Raw genomic sequence first — 16,993 nt, forward strand, 5'->3', positions numbered from 1 at the left:
TCCAAACCCAACGTGGGCTCCTGGGGAAAGATCAGCCGGCGCGGGTTGTAAGGCAATGAGTGACCCTGGGCGAGGCGCTCTTGGTTAAGAGTGGGGTCGGAGCGGGGGGCGCTCTCTGAGCAATTGAGCCGGGACTGCTGGTGGGGAGGGGGCAAGGCAGGGCGAGGACGCCCCCCTTCCCTCTCTCCCTCCGTGCTGCCGGGAGAGTGAGGACGAGCGCAGCTGCCCCGTGGCGAGGCTCCGAGGCAGCTGTTGTGCTCTGTGGGCACAGGGCAAGGACAGCTGTTCCTCCCCGGGCCGGCGAGTTAAGCCTCGCGTGGATTGCCGTGTGCTCAAGGAGAGCCGTATGTTGGCGGCGGAGGGGGAACGGGCTCCCTTCAAAGCCTTGACGGGGGTGGGGGGGCCGGGGCAGGAGGCCCTGCGCGGAGCTCTGAGGAGAGGGCTAATGAGAGACAGCTGGTCTCCGTGCGTGCCTCGGCCGGAGCCTCTTCATGCAAGAGGCGTTTGTCCGCTGGGCTCTGTGCTGTGGCAGGAGCTGAGCAGGGAAGCGTAAACCCCCTCTCGGCGGCGGCGGCGGCGGCGGAATGGTTACAGGGTAGCAACAGCTGCAGGGGCGGCAGATGCTTCCCTTTTCTGCCTGCGTCCCCCGCTTTCCTCACGCAGCCCTGGGTCTGGTTGCGGGGTGGCTGGGGGGGGGGGGGGGTATGGGGGGCCGTGACACTTCCTAGGTCCCAGCTCTGCTTCACTTGCCACGTTTGTGCTTCTGGGGAGCGTGCGTGTCTCCAGCTCTTTGCCTGGCAGCAATGTTTGCTTCCTACCTGTATGGGTCATCCTTTCCAGGACACAGTACAAGCGACACGGTGGCAGGGAGCCCCGCAGCTGGGTGAGTCCCAAATGGGTCAGCCTGTCACATGCCTCACGTAATTTCTCACAGGCTCCTGGCCATGTTCTTGCCCAAGCCCGAATTACAGTTCTGGGTGGGTGTTTTCCACAGCACTCGAGAGAGTGAGCACAGTGTGCTCCCGAGGTGGCCCTGTCCGGAGGGTGTGCAATGGTGCGCTTCTTAACCCCAGGGAAACAGATGGATTTACTCGGACCAGGCAGCAGAAGACCCAGGCCTGGGGCTCTCACCCAGGCAGGCATTTTGCACAACTTGCCCGATAAGCAGGGTGGACCGACTTCCTGATAAAACCCACATATATGCAGAACTGGAATAAATTCAGAAAGGCTAGGATAAGCGTTTGTGAACACTGCTAAAACTTCAAGGGATGTGTCTTCTGAGCTGTTCTCAAAAGAAACAAGGAAGTTGTACTGTGTGTGTGGTCTAAATCTTTCGTTGTCACCGTGCAGCCCTCGTCTGGTGTCCAGGTGGTGAGCTTGGAGTCTTTCTCATAATGGAAGAAAGTGCCCGTGCGGGCCCTTCTGGAAAGGGAAGAGATGCACAGTCCACGTGTTGATCCAGGACGTGCCTCGACAAATCACTCATGTTCGAATGATTTCAACTGATGTCCTGAGCCTTCCCCAGCCTGGCAGCCTGCATATTTGTTAGACCTCACTTCACATTACACGCGCCCCCCCCCCCACCAAGTTGGCATGGAAGGAGTTGAAGTCTGTTGCAATCCCTAGAGGGTGCCAGGTTGAGGAAGCCAATCTGAAGCATGAACGTAAATGAGGTGAAGTATGGAAGTCCTACTTTATGCTGAAACTACTTTTTTGTTGGTCAGTGGCTCACAGGATAGATGTGAGGCTTGGTTGTAGAGGCCCCCCCCCCACCCACCCACCCACCCACCCCTGAGCCAGCAATCCTTTGCTTACTCATCTTTGTGTGTGCATGACACTGCACTGGATAGAATCTCCTAGTACTGCTTTTGAATTAATTTCATTCATGTCTCCTCTGAATCTATTTGAATTCTTTTCTGTTAGAAGTATCTCTGCAGTGTCGCTGCACCAAGAGAATAAACTCGTATATATGACCCAGTTATGGGCAAGTGGCTGAGTTGGAGGCTTCCCCAGTGGAGTGGGAGCGCAGATCTGTGTGATATGTGTTGTATACTGGGATGGCAGAGACCTGTTCAGTTTATTCCTCTTGTGGAGCATATTCCATCGTGCAAGCATTGCCTTGGGCTTACTTGACTCAAAGCTTTTGTCTTGTGGCCTCTAGGGCCAAATGCCCTTTGATGTGTTGGGTGGCTTTGGAGCAGGGCAGCTTGGACGCATCTTTGTCCAGTTGCAGGGACCCAGGCTGAAGATGAGAGCTGCCGAGGCAGCCAGAAATGCTCGGGAGAGGTAAACAGTTTCTCTCCCTGCCACATGCATACATGCATGCTTGTTCGCAGTGTGTCCGGGACACGAGTGCTCCAGCTGTGTTGCTTGTTTCCTGTGAGGATACCAGGGACTATGTCTGGTGAACGGGGAATGATGCTAAAATGATGCATGAAGCTGCTTTCTCAGTGAGAGTGGACTCGGAGGGCTGGATTAGATGTGCGGTGATAATCTCCCTTTCAGGCGAGTGGCAGGCTGCCCAGTTTTGCTCATCATGCTCCTCAGCCTCTGTGCTCTGAGCCTGAGCAGCACTGCCTAGTCACGGGGAGGGGAAGGGACCTGCATTTTCCTCCCTGGAGGCAACTTGGGGACAACAGCGACTCCAGGGGCAGAGACTCTCTGCTCTCCTTCCTCCCTTAATCCTCTTGGCTGTAGGGCAGCCTTCCCCAGTGGGGTGCCCTGCAGATGTGTTGGACCATCAATGACCATGCTGCCTGGGAATGATGGGAGTTGCAGTCCAACACATGTGCGGGGGGGGAGCATTGTAAGTTGTTTTTAGCAGGCACAGCACCATGGACTTAGCTGCTGAAGTTCAAATCTGATTTTACATCATAGTGACCTTTGTTATGCTTTTATGTTGTATCTTATTCAACTGTTGTACACCACTCTGGAAGCTTCAGCTACAAAAAGTTATTAATTAAAATAAATACACTGTGAGGGTTGCTATTTGATGAAAACACTGAAACTGAGTTGTGTCTTGGTAACAATGCATTCAGTTTGGTTGCTAATAATGGCTGCAAGATGATTATTTTCTCTGGTTCTCCTATTTGTTGTAGAACAACATGTGATGGTGGGTTTTTCTTCATAATATTGACAAGGTCTGGGGCATAATTCTCATTCATGCATCATTTTGAAAATGTCATTTAAGAAAAAAAATCTTGCCTTGCCTTTCAGGTGTCCTTCATGACTGTGATTGTGGTCTACTCCAGGATAGTTCTACTGGGATTCCTATAAGACAATCCCAGAATGCAAAAGGATTGTGAGGGGTGGGAAGGACGCATGTTATTACAGTACAAAACCCTCCTGCTGCTTAACCTCAGTCTCGGCTTAGGAAGGCTTAGTAATGGCCGTTTTCCACCAGGGCAGGGGTTGGCAATCTGGCACCCTCCAGATGTTTTGGACTGCAGCTCCCATACAATCCCCGGTTATTGGCTATGCTGGCTGGGGATTTGTAGTCCTAAACATCCGGTGGGCACCAAGTTGCCTGTCCTCAGTCTAGAGTGAAATTGAATGAGACGGGTGGGGAGAGTTCTTTCGGTATCCTGTCAGCAGTATAAACCTGTCCTGTGGAAGAAACTATACTGTGGAGGACCTGCCCCAACCTGGTGGTATTTTAATCTTGGGTAGCATGTGGATCTGTGTGTGTCCTGTACGCGTGAGATTCAGTGTTGTGGGGTTTCTGAGACTCCAGAGCAAGCGTTCTGTGTCCCTGCTCGAGCACGTTTAGGACAGCGCTGAGTGCTGTCACTTCGGGAGTCAACTGCTGGCCTATCTGTTTACAAGGAAGCTAAATTTATCCATCTTTACATGGGAGTTGTCAGGTTACTCCAGCCAAAGAGTGGGCAAGGACACCCTTGCAAATGGATGTGACTCTCTGGAAATGGTAAGAATAGGGTTTTGAGGGACATTTCTGGAACGCAGGGCTCTCTTTGAACGTGTCCACTAATTATATCAAGCAAGCCTTTAGGAACATTGAGGGGGATGGTTTGTCTGGGCTGTGATTTGGGGCATATGAGGCCACGGTGGGGTTTTCTTCCACTTTGATGGTTCACATGTACCGAGCAGGTTCTGAAACTGCTTTGCAAATTCTCTGTCCTGTCCTAATCTATGTCAGCATGAGAACGGGGAGAGAAACTGCAATGTGAGCATTCATGCAATGAATGCTACTTCCTCTGAATTACATCTTTTCCCCTAGCTGGGTGGTTGCACCATATCTTGGTTCCTCTTCTTGGATGCCATGTAAGCTTGATTCATCCCTCCCTCTGTTTTCTCCTTCCCGCAGTGTGGCTTGCCAAGGCCTATGCAGGCTCCCCACTTGTTCAATTTCCTCTCTCATTCAGGGATTTTTATGGGATTGGAAAGGGTGAGACAGATGCAGGTTTTATATCCAGCTGTATACCATACCACGCTGCTTTTAAAAAATACCAACTAGGGATGTATGGAGTTTGTTATATCCAGATTGTCATCTCCTCATTGGTGGAATTGGTCTTCTTGGGTTGTTTGCCAGTCTTTATTCTACTTGAGTTTTTTTCTTGCCTGCTGGCTTCGAAATAAAATCTGTAACTCTTGGACACAAATGAGGTGGGAAATAGGCTCAGGTTTCATTCGACTGCTCTACAGCCTCTCCATTCAAGTGCTCTAGAAAGCTGCATACCTTCTGGGCAGCTGCTGTATGTCCCCTGACACAGAGCAGCTGCCCGCAACTATATACACTCAGGGCTGCAAATGCCCCATTTACTGTGGCCTAGTAATGGGCAAGGAAATCGCAACAAGGTGTGGCTTTGCCCACTAATCAAATGGCGCTGGGGGCCATGAGCAACTGTCCTCTTTCCTGTTTTCCCATGGAGCCCTGTGGGAAGGCAACTGTGCCGCGGCCTGGTGCTTGCCACCTCATTGCCACGGCCACGCTGCCCTCGCCAACGAGAGAGTATTTCTGCACCAGGGATGGGGAAAACTTTGACTGCCGGATGTTGTTGGACTGCAGTTTCCATCATCCCTTTCCGTATTCTGTGAAGGCTTGGGCTGGAGGGAAGTGCAGTTCAATAATTTCTGGAGGGCCTGTGCTTTCTGGATCCAAGCTTGCCTTGAAAGAGTTCACTCTGGTTAGTGAGTGTCTCAGGAGCTGAGTAATTATGCTGTAAGGCCAGCAGGTGGTGCTCTTTCCCCAAAGTCTCTTTCTGGGCACAGCTGTTCCTGTGAATCCCATCACTGGGTGATTTTTACTAATCCCATGTGCTTTTAACCCCTGGAGGGGAGTAATTCTTCTTTCCATGATGCCATATGATTACTCAACTGCTCTGAGCATCAGTGCATCTATTCCTTGGTTTGTACTGAGCAAGATGGTGGAATACACAAGGTCATAAAGGGGATCGGTGTCCTTCGAGGGAGATGCTTTGTGCTGGCATGGAATACTGAGGCCGAATGGAGGTGGTATTGGTAGGACTCGGGATGGGTTTACATCTAGGTGATTTAAATCACAGTGACTTAAAAGAAACCAGGTCTGGGTTTTGGAGGGCCCTTGGGCAAGACATGTCCCAGATCCCCCTTCCTCGGTGGCTTGCCGCCTTGTCCCCATTGTCACCAGCCGCTCTTGCACGGTGTCTTCACTTTCACCCTTACTCCCCCAGGCAGGGGGCCAGCACAGAAGCCAGCGGTGGCCTTTGCTCTGCCCTCTTGCTACTGCTCCTGCCTGGGCCAGAGGAAGAGGCAATGGCGAAACAGAGCAGCGGGTCCAGGCTTTAATCTTTCACATGGCTCTGTTTGTTGATCATTAAAGTTCCTTTCGGATCATCTTTGGTTTCTGAGCGCTTAAACATGCTACTGCAGTTTTCCTTCTTTTTTAAGGGGTAGAAATGCGATTTTTAAAAAGCCCTAAGACTAAGATTTGTTAGGTTTCCAGAATCCAGGCTAATGGTTAGGGTTGCATTTACTTGTATATGCAAAAGGCCTTCAGAGCAGCAGCCATTACTCAGTCTTTGGCAATGTTGGAAATATCCTGTTCTTTGGGGGAAATGGTTTCTCACAGAGACATGGTGGCCTTATGGGTAGAAGTCACTTTAGAACAAAGACAGCTTGCCTAGTCAGCACATTCACATAGGAACTTGCTCTGGATGAGCATACGCTTCGCTCTGGCCCCAAGCGGGGGTGGGGGGGGGCTGCTGGTGGAATGTTGCTGAGCATGCAACTTTTGTCTTGTGTCTTTTGGTTCTGATCACATGAAAACGGCATTAGGTGCTTGAATTGACAATCGTGCTGCATGCCTTAAGCTACTACTTGGTCGGAGATGAAGAAGAGAAATGTTGGTTCCAAATACAGATCCCAAATGCAGTTCCTCTTGGTGTACCTTCAGTTTTTCTCCCTTCAAACAATACCTTGAGAGTTTGCCAGGTTCCCCTCATTTTTGGGGAGTACCTTCTGTTCCAGTCCATCATTCCAGTTGTCCTGTGCAGCTGTCATTTCTTTCTATCCACACACTAACTGCACTGCAGAAGTATTAGATTAAAAAATATATAAAAATATATGTGGGAAGGCAAGGCCAAAAACCTGCTTAAGTATACATTGTGTCCAGATTTTGTCTTCATTGCCAATGAAACATGAGAAAATGTTTTCAGTATTTTTCAAAAAGAATGACAACCCACCAAAACAAGTTTCTAGTCCACATTGTGTGAAAAATTTGAATCCTTTAGAAAGGCATCAATCTGTTCAAATGAATAGTGACTCATCAGGTGGATGGGAGACTGGAAGGATGGTCTTGACAGTGTAGGAATTTTATGGAATGACATTTTCTATCTGTGTGGGTCTTGGGCCCAGCCCCTTCTGTCTAGTTACCTCATTGAACTGTACCCTGAAAGTCTTTTCTCTTTCTGCACCATTTTTTACCACTCCAGACTACCTATAACATCTTCCCCGGAAATCCAGTTTTTTGTTTTCGCTTGCTTGCTTGCTTGCTTTCATTTTTTTTTTTTTTTGCAAATGAAACAGATAGGAAAAGCTAAGTAAAGTTTCTATGAAATATATTCTTGTAAAACTTGGCTTCTGCATTTTGGCTTCCTGGTGACAACAAAGCATCTCTGCTGCTTCTTTCCTTTGCTTTTGAGCACTCGAAGCGGTTGGTAATGTTTGCGATGCGAGGATCCCTTTGAGTTGGGCGAAGTACATGTTGAAGGCTGGTTTGACACAGGAAAGGTACTCTGTAATGTACTGTCTAGTTTGCTGATGTCACCTTCTAGCTTTCTGGCTTCATAGAGCGAGTGAGAGCGAGAGAGATTCACCCCGTTGGGTTTGGGTGCTTGCACTTCCTGTCCCTGCCTGGAGCAGATTGGTCATGGCACTAATCCTGCTGCATGGAGGATTACTAGCCACCAGGATTAAAGGATTTCTGTAAAAAGAGCTGAGGAGGATGGGCTGGTATGAGAGCTGGGAGGGAGGGCAGGCTTGCTAGGTGGGGAATTGGGCATTCCAGGGCCTGTGATGAAGGAAAGCGGCTCTTTCTAGCCACCAAAAATGAACTGCTGCTCTCTGGGTGTATACAGGCTTCGGAGCTAGTGTTGCCACTAAGAACAGCAGACAGAACTATCCCCTCCGCATACTGAACAAACACCAGCATTCCTAGCTTCCCTCACAGCATGAGCATGTGAACCTAGGTTGAAGGGGGGAGAACTGGTGGATCTGTGTGGTGAGGTCTCTTCCCTCTTGTCCTTGTGCCTGCCAGTTCCCTCTTCCAGACTGGGCCATCCTGAAATGTTTATCCCCAGCTGGGCTTTGTAACTGGAAGTGAGCTTGGAAGGGTGGAAAGAATATCTGTGGCATCAGCAGATGTGGGAGGGCTGAAGCCTCTGCCGCCCGTCTGTGTAGAGGCATTCCTGGCCCAGAGGACACAGGAATGGCCCGACGTCAGGATACAGCAGCTTCCTATGGTCAAGCTTTGGGGAAATGGGCTTGGTTCTCCTGGTGGACCAAGGGCTCTGGCGCATGGACATGTGTGCCATGTCTGTGCTGAGGGACAGCGGCTGTGTGGCCCAGGCGACGCGTGGAGGGAGCGCTAACAACACAGCAGGAGGAAAAGGAGCGTTTCTAGTGAGCTAACAAGAGTGAAGATGAGAAAGAGGTTTTCCAGGAGGTCTGTCCAAAGACTAGGTTGTATGACCAGGATAATCTTCGTGCCAAATACAAAAGGAGATGGCAAGGCATAGTTTTCTTCTTGCTAAACACCCCCCCCCCCCCCCGTGATGGCTAGGAATGATGGCACCAGGACTGGCCACAAGTTGGGGGAGGTTGGTAAGCAGAGTCCTACTTGCTGAGCAGGCCATCTCTACTGGTTATGGGAGATGTTCCTTACACCTTACTTGGGTCCTGGGACAGATTTCTGCCAGAGCCCTTTCCATTTATCACACAGTATTTCTGCAAGACACATTGATCATAGGTGGGGAGCCTGCTGATGAAGACAGTGCTGTTCCCACTGTGTTGAAAATGTTACCTTTTGTCCCACACAAACGCAGCTGCCAGAGGAGTCAAAAAGGTGATGCATGCAGGGACATGGTCTTTAAAAGGCACATTTAAAAAATCCATCAGCCAGGCACAGGTATGAATGAGCTGAGATTTTAAAAAGGGGGGAAATGTCAGCCTCTTCTGCCCCCTCACAGAGAGTCACGTAGTAGGGGAAGAAGAGAGGTGAGGATGAAGCTGTGGTGCTGCTTGATTCAGTCTGTCCGCTCCCCATGGGGCGGGGGGGGTGCAGCCAGAACCCCCACCCAGAATGCCTTCTGCCCAAAAAGGAGCCAGTGCAGCCCCTTGCCCATGCCGCCTGTCCCACAAGTAAGCTCCATCGAGGTCAGTGTCATTTACCTCTGGGTAGACGTGCATCAGCTAAAGGGCAAGGGAAACAATTGAGAGAGCAGGCTTGGAAAGACATAGCAAACTTCATCCGAAGGACGAGCCGGGGGGTGGGGGGCGGAAGCAGCATTGCATTTGCTCTGCAGTTCACTGGCTGTAGGGGGGGGGGGGGAGCCACTGCAGCCTGACTGGCCTGCTGAAGAAGCCCAGGAGGGACTTCTCTTTTAGCACACACTCCTTTCCTCCCCACCAGCAGAACAGTACCACAAATCTAGCACTTGCTGAAGAATGCACAGCAGGGAAAGCACAACATACAAAAGTGTTGCAGTGTCTGAAGAAATCCAGTCTAGCATGGCAGAAATAGTGAAAGAGAGATGGACCATCATGGCTGCATGACATACCAGTGAGTCAGGCATTACAATGCCAGTGAAAATCAGGTCCTTGACTTAAATTTCCTATTTTGAGTGTGTGATTCATAGTTTTCACCTCACTTATGCATGTTATGAAGTAGGATGGTATCAGCTCAGACCCAGTATGACTTGGGAGACAACAAGGTACCATATTTTTCGCTCTATAAGACGCACCTGACCATAAGACGCACCTAGTTTTTAGAGGAGGAAAACAAGAAAAAAAATATTCTGAATCAAATGGTTTACTAAACTATTTAATAAACTATAACAGAATACAGTAATACCGTATTTCAACCTTGTAAAGTTAACAGCAGTCAACAGTGGCATTAAGAACCATCATCACCGTCATTAACAAAAGAGAGACTTTAAAGTTTGAGTACTCTTCTAGTTTTCGTTGAACCCATAGAACTCATAATCACTAGAGTCAGAATTTATGAAGCTCTGTTGCTCACAATCACTGACATCACTTTCTTAGTAGTGGAATTATTGAAGGAATCCACAATCTACACCAGTTATACAAGAGCTGCTGCAGACAATTCAATAACAAATCTAAAAAAGCCAGTAATGTCCACGCTGCCCTACTAGTAAATAATAGAAAAAAACTTCTGACAAAAAATGAGGTATTGTACGGTAAATCAAACACACAGCGGACTAAGTAGCCTTTGAAGAATAAACTTCATACACAAAGGTAATGCTGCTCAAATATCCACTGATCCTAAAAAAAATGTGTCTGATCAACTAACAGATAACTGATCCATGGAAAGCTTCCTGATAATCACAGGCACATTCCCCATCACTTCCCCATGGGCTTCATTAAAAGACGGGTTGCCATTTGAAAACACACACCGACCTGTGATTAACAGCTCTCACCTGTGCTGGAGGAGGGGGGCGGAGCAGGGTGCGCCGAGCGCGTGCCAGCCAGGTGTGGTGCAGCCAGGCCGGCAGCGTGCCAGCGATGGTCTTCGGGGTGGCATGGCAGTGGCAGGTCTTCGCAGCCAGTGGGGGTGAGCAGTCCGTCTCTCCGTGCGGCTGGCGGGTTAAAGGCCGCGGCTCCTTCTCCTCTGCATGCCTCCCCCTGAGCGACACAGCTCTCACCTGCGCCAGAGGGTGGGGCTGAGCAGGGCGCACCGAGCGCGTGCCGGCCAGGTGGTGCCACGTGGTGCAGGCGGCCGGCAGCGTCCCGGGCGTCGGGCAGATACACATTCATTCTATAAGACACACAGACATTTTCCCTTACTTTTGAGGGGGAAAAAGTGCGTCTTATAGAGCGAAAAATACGGTACCTTCCAGCTCTTTGGACTACAGCTCCATCAACCCCACCTGGGGCTCATGGGAATTGCAGTCACAAACATCTGGAGGGCACCAGGTTACTAGCTTCTGCACTATGCTTTCGGTGCTATTTAAGGCTCCAGTCTCAACTTCTTAAACAGCTGCATATCAAGAATTTCAGCATGCTAAGCTGTTCCTGTTAGTGTAGCACAATCGCCTTGCTGACCTTGGCATGGGGCTACAACACAGAGAGGAGCCTATTTGGGTTAGAATTGGCCGAATCCCTGGAGGGATTGCTTCTTTTTATTTAACCATCATTTTAAGAATTAAGGATTTTAGATGTTTAAGATTAGTCACATTTTTATTTTTTTTATTTTTAGTTTTGCTGAATTATGAATGTGATTTATGTATTCCTTTGTTATTTATTGTTTTAATTACTGTATCATCATTGTTGATTATACTTTTATTATTACTGTTTTTAATTATTGTAAGCCGTCCTGAGATGTTTTATCAGGAAGGACGGGGTAAACATGTTTTAAATAAATAAGCCCTGCCCTCTACTTTCCATGTACCTGTGCAGTCCAAAATATCTGGAAGGTACCAAGTTGGGGAAGGCTGCATTGCATTCACTTGCTTTGCTGGCTCGCAATACATAGTCTGCTTGGCAAACCTCAATTTGCAGGAACCAGAAATACTAACTGTTTGCTGTTCACGCTCTAAGGAAGGCTGCTCATTTTCCAAGACCATGCCATACTGGGATGGCTTTCTATCTAGTGACAATTTCCCATTTATAAGCTGTCCACATGATGTTGGATTCCAGTTCTGGGACCCTTGTACTTGCCTCAAGTCTATTACTGCCTGGCTGTTCATGAGTTCAGAGCCCAAAGTAGAAACAGTTCTTATCTGATTCACTTGGGGCTCTTTGGTTAGAGCGTTCTGTTTCTTTCTGGGGAGATTTCCACTGAAAAGAACCGTTCTTCTCTTTGCCCACTCATTTGGGGCAGAAGTCATCATGAGACTCCAAGTTCCTCTTCTGAGACTCGCCAGAATGAGTACAGTACAGTGTCAAGGCCATCAGTGGCTGGGCTTCATGGAGGAATTCCCATCCTGTGGGCAGCCCTGGTCCTTTTTTAAAGAGCATCCAAGAAGGGGGCAATCCCAACACTGCCACCCTCGCTTCAGGCTGCATCCTCTGGGCGCTTGAACCCTTCCTGTGGCATTTCATGTACCACCATTTACTTCTCTCAAGTGGCTTCAGACTAAAGAGTGTGATCCTGCTGTTAAGTTGTGGCCACTGATGCAAGAAGAATGACGTTTTGTGGAACAAAAACGGGGGACACAGGTGCAGTTCTGCCCTCTCCAAGGTACTTGTTGGACAGCAGAGTAACCTAAGGGCATGATCCTATGCGAGTTTAGGCCTACAGCTCCCAGCATTCCTCAGCCACCCTAGGAAAAACACCCTGCAACTCCCTATAACCTTTCTAATGTCTAACTGTACAGAGGAACGCACCTTGAATGACCTTTTCATAGGGGGCACTGTTGCCAAATATTCTTCCAGTAGCTGAAGTCTCCAGCAACCACATTTACAGATCATATCATAGACTTTGATGTCCGTTTTAGAATAGAAGCTGGAACTAGTATTGCAAATCCGAAAAACTAATCCACAACTGATTTTCAAGTTTTATTTATTTTCTTTCTCTAGACAAAGCCCTCTGGATGATTCACAAATAAAGCTTAAAACCGCAGTCTGAAAAAAACAGCAAAGCATAATGTAACATCTAAACAGAATAAAAGAAAGCAGCAGCAGTGGAAAATGTGAAAGGGGCTAACCAACACGTTTGCAAAATGCCTGAACAAGTAGGCATTTTGGGAGAATAAAACAGCTTCACCTGCTGCCAAAGCCACCCACAATATGGGTGCCAAGTCGGCCTCTCTAGAAGAATAATCTGCAACTGGGTGCCACACTGCACAGCCTTTCCTGGAGTGTTTTATGCGTCTGCCAAGAGGATTGTCAACCTTCTTTGAACGGGTGCCCGAGCAGTTTAGTGCTCGGCTGTTAGCAGACATATTATGTTGGAAGAGGAAGTTGGCATTGCGTGTTCTGCCCCCACGTACTTGAAGGGCATCTCGAGCATTTCATCTGAACAAGCCTTCCATGGGGAGTGTTCATAATTTTTAGACCAGAAATTCCAGTAGGCTGGGAGAGCCCCTTAAAGCAAGCTACCTTCACTGAGAGAGGCAGCTTCCTCTGTCCTGTCCCATTCCATTTGTATAAACTAATTCAGTGAATATGGGAGATATTATGGGATTGCTTTTAAGATGGGGTGATCCATTTTTCTGGCTAAGTAATGCAGATGTGTTCTTCCAGCATTTGGCAGCCATCTCTGAACTTTCTCCCCCACCTGCCTGCTCACATGTGTGCTCTGGCATGGATGCACACCTGTGTCTGCAGAGCTAAGCTTGCCAGTCCTCCCCTCTTGCATTTCCTGTTCAACCTTCCATGTAAAGATCACACAGGCCACTTGGGAAAGAGAGCAGGGTGTGGAATCAGAAGGAAAGATGGAGGGGTGCAATGAAGCCTGTTTGCTGGGCTGTCTGTCCGGAAGGCAGCCCAGCAGCCATTTTCCCCGCACCTTTCCTAAGTCATTCCTTTCATCCTTGAACTTTGAGTACACACAAACCTTTCTTGTTCTGTCCTCTGTAACCTTTTTGGAATAGTGTCTTGCTTCATTTGCACATTTCAGGTGTAACTCTAACTGTTGCCAATAAGATGATGATGATTGCTTCTTGGAGGTGCAGCAATAGCATCAACTTTCAGATAGGTGTTATCTGCTGAAGAAGTTAAAGTCTTGCAGAAAGACAAATTAAGAGACCACTTTCTGCAGCCTGCTGGGTGTCTTAGCAGTCTATCGATCATCTTAGGTGTTTTCGGCTGATAGGCTGTAATATTCTTGCTCTCTGATTCTTTCTGCTGCTAAAGACAGTTTGCCTTCCCTTGCCCAGATAGACAAAAACAGGGTTTGGTTTTTGTTGTTTGAAAGATTTGTGCTAATTAAGCTCAGTTATCTTGAATCTTTTACATCCCTCATTCTGTAAAAGATTAGTTTCATCCCATCTATAAAAAAAATGCTGAGGCTGATTTGTGGAAGAGGCTTGGGGGCTGCTGTGGCTGGTATACAAATCAGGCTCTGCCTGATCCCAGCAAGTGGCAAGATAGCCAACAGCTGTGACAAAGGGGCACGCTAGCAAGACTCCCTTTCTAATCCAAGCTCTCTCAGCTGACTTTTCTGTTCTCAGGAGGGTGTAAAACCTTTTACAAGAACAGCTGGGAACCCACCTATCATTGCCAGGTCCTTGCTGCATCATGTAACTGCAGACTTTTACATTTTGAAACCATTGCCATGAGAGTACTGCTGGAAAAACTTGCTTAGAAGGAAGCAGTTTCTTCCAAGAAAGGCCAGTTTGGGGCTGCTACCCTAGAAAGAGCTAAAGGGTGCTGCTTCCAGCTCCTGTGCTGGGCAGACGGGAGCAAAGGCCTTGCAGGCTTCCATGTTCCACAACTTGAAGCGCTGCTGCATGCTTGCGCTTTCCACACTCATGCATCCACATGCCAGTCTTGGCATCTGTAGAGGCTACATTTCTGTGCAGCTTCCCTTTATGCAGCGACGGTTGCTATGCAACAGCGCAGCTCACTAGATGCTTAAAAGCTCTAATAATGAAGCCGGATAAAACTGACCTAAAAATACCCTTTGCCCAAATCTGTCCTGGGCAGCTGGGAGGAGGGGCTGGGGCGGAGCCAGGGGGGCACCCAGGGAAAAGTTCCCAAACTAAATTGCCTTCCAAGTGGCTTTGTGTGTCACAGCGGCTGCACGGTGCAGTAGTAGTAATAGTTTCCTGGCAGGGCATCTGGGATTGGCTGGGCTGATTGCGTGGGAGCCTCTCCTATTCCTTCTGCTCCAGCCGGACTGGGGATTCCTCGCGCAGCGTGTCTCTGCCTCCTGCCGCGAAGAGGAGGTGGCAGCAGCCGCCGCTGCTGCCTGGCAGAGCCATTTAGGACTGTGCAGCCGGCCGCTCCAGCCTCTCCTGCCCCCGTCCCTTCTGGCCAGCTCTCTGACCTGCCAAGCTTTCCCGCCTAGCCAAGAGTAGCAGCCCCTGCCTAGCCTCTAGAGAGGGGCCTTGGTCGAGGCAGCAGCATGGGCACTGTCAGTGAGCTCTGTGCCTCCAGTTTCCAAGCCTTCCTGTTTCCCTCCACCTTGGTGGCCACCAAGCCAGGTGAGTGCTCATCCCTGTGCCGGAGTGTCTTGCCAGTAGCAGGGGAAATGGGCGGGCGGGGAAGGCAGGTGGCAGGAGCAGGTGAGTCATCTTGTTGTGACTCATGCTGCAAGAGGGACCATCATAGGCATAGCTTAGAGGTGCCCCCCTGAGTCACGGCTGCTGGTGGAAAGACTGTGGACCACACTTTCACTGCCTTGCACAGGTTTGTGGCTTTCCAGTTACTGAGACTTTATATGCTGTTGTTCGGCTCAAGTGTAACTTTGTCTGCTGAAGGATGTGCAGTCCAAGGTGACTTAGTGTCTTTGCGATGGGGGCTAAGAGAGTCTGTCCCACTAGTTTCGTGGTCTGGGGACCAGCATAATCTCCAGTGTATCAGTAGAAGGAGACGGGGGGGAGTACTGGTTCATGGTTTTGTTTGGTTATAATTGTTGGGCTCAGACATGGTTCAGTGACAACCCCTTGTTCAAATGTGAACATGTTTGAACAAGGGGTTGTGGGCCAAGATGAAAAACCCAGCCCAGAATTCATAACCCAACAACAAACCATGGGTTCTTTTTATGGATTACTCATGGTGAACAAGACAGCTGTTTTAAAACACAATAAACCATGTTTCAGAGGCAGCCTGTGGTTCAGTGGTAACCCACGCTTTACCCATGCTTACCCTTGAGTGTGGGTTGTTGTGTTTTGTCGAGGCAATATGTCTGCTTTTGATTCCTCTGGGAATCTGTTTCTTCACAACCTCAAGGGAACCGGAACTGCATGCAAACTCTGAACTACTTCACACATGAATTTGCTCTGCAGGCACCTCTAGTTGTAGCTTCTCAGTGTCTGTGAGAAGTTGCTCTTGCTCTCTGTGGTGCTGTACATGGCTAGCTGCATGTTTCTGTGTACACAAGAATTAAAAGAGGCATGTTTTAATTTTAAGTAGCGCCTTATAAAGTGTGTGGAGGGATTGAATGTCTAGCAGTGGTATTATGGCTGTGACCTTGTGCTTGCTCTTCCTAGAGGGAGAACATTTTCTATAACCGGTTGTACCATGATGGGTCACCAAGTTCACCTGGCCAATCTGGAGTTTGCCTTGTGGCATATGAAGGATGAAAAGGATTGTGTTTAAACATAGCCTGTTCCCAAGGCCTTGGCCCTTATCCATACTCAGCCCAATCTTCTCATTTAAAGAAATAGCTACCTTATCAGAGGAAGCTTTTGCACAGGGCAGCTTACAGTAGAATTGAGGCTATACAGTAAAAGATTAGAACAAATGGAACAGAGCAAAAGCCACCAAAATTAGGTTCTGGGCAGGTTACCTGTGTGGGGGGCAGGGGGTCCTGCCTCCCACCCCCCAACAATATTGGCATCTTGAGCATCTATCATGCAACTGCTAAACTGACAACAGGGTGTCCCCAAAATGGAGAACTGGTATTGCATAAAGCTTCACCTGATGAATGCCTGTCTATTGAACTGAGCCCCTGTAGAGTAATGGTGTCAATCCTAGCATGAATACATAAAAACATGGACTTGTTTTCTGTCTCTCTTTCCTTACTGTGTGAAAACCGGATGGGTGGCAGGGTTTCACTGATACGTTTGTGGCTTTTGGGGTGGGTGGGTGGCGGCAGCAGCAGCAGATGTCGAATCCAGTACCAAAACCACTTAAAAAGGAGAAGCTATCATTTCAGGTACAGATACCCGCTTATCTGCTAGGCCTGCCATTGTAATTTTGAACCCTGGTTTGCTGGCAGAGTCCCTGGTTCTCGTGTCTTCTGTGTTTTAGAAGAGAATGTGGTGATGCTCTTGTCCCAAGTAGCACGAATCTGCGTGACTTTGATGGCAACTGCTACAGTTGAATAGAATATAGAACCTAGTAGCTTTTCCCAGTATTCTCAGAATATGTTTTTCCCCTTCTCAAAAAAGAACAAATTTCTAGTCCTTAATATCTATACAGGAAAGTGTGAATGGGTGAGTGGTTTGTGCATAAAATAACCAGTATCAATCCTGGTGGCCAGAGAGTGTGGCTTTTTCAGACCCTAGTTGTTGCTCCTCTAGGGCAACTGTAGGGTGTGTGTGTGTGTGGGGGGGGGTACCCTTCCCAGAGTGTCCTGTGGTGTGTACCATCCCTGGTGGGGGGCCCTCTAATCCTGCAGCACTCAGAGAGAACCCTAGTCGTACAG

General features: G+C 48.7%; 1 protein-coding gene across 2 annotated transcripts in view; it reads left to right on the forward strand.

Moving 5' to 3' along the window:
• The window catches only part of CYTH1 (cytohesin 1), a 65,755-nt gene that overhangs the window by 472 nt on the left and 48,290 nt on the right, over window positions 1-16,993 (forward strand). The gene's annotated exons all lie outside the window — the stretch shown is intronic.

Source organism: Varanus komodoensis, unplaced genomic scaffold (assembly GCF_004798865.1).
Source record: "Varanus komodoensis strain SLA01 unplaced genomic scaffold, ASM479886v1 scaffold11, whole genome shotgun sequence".
Lineage (NCBI taxonomy): Eukaryota > Metazoa > Chordata > Lepidosauria > Squamata > Varanidae > Varanus > Varanus komodoensis.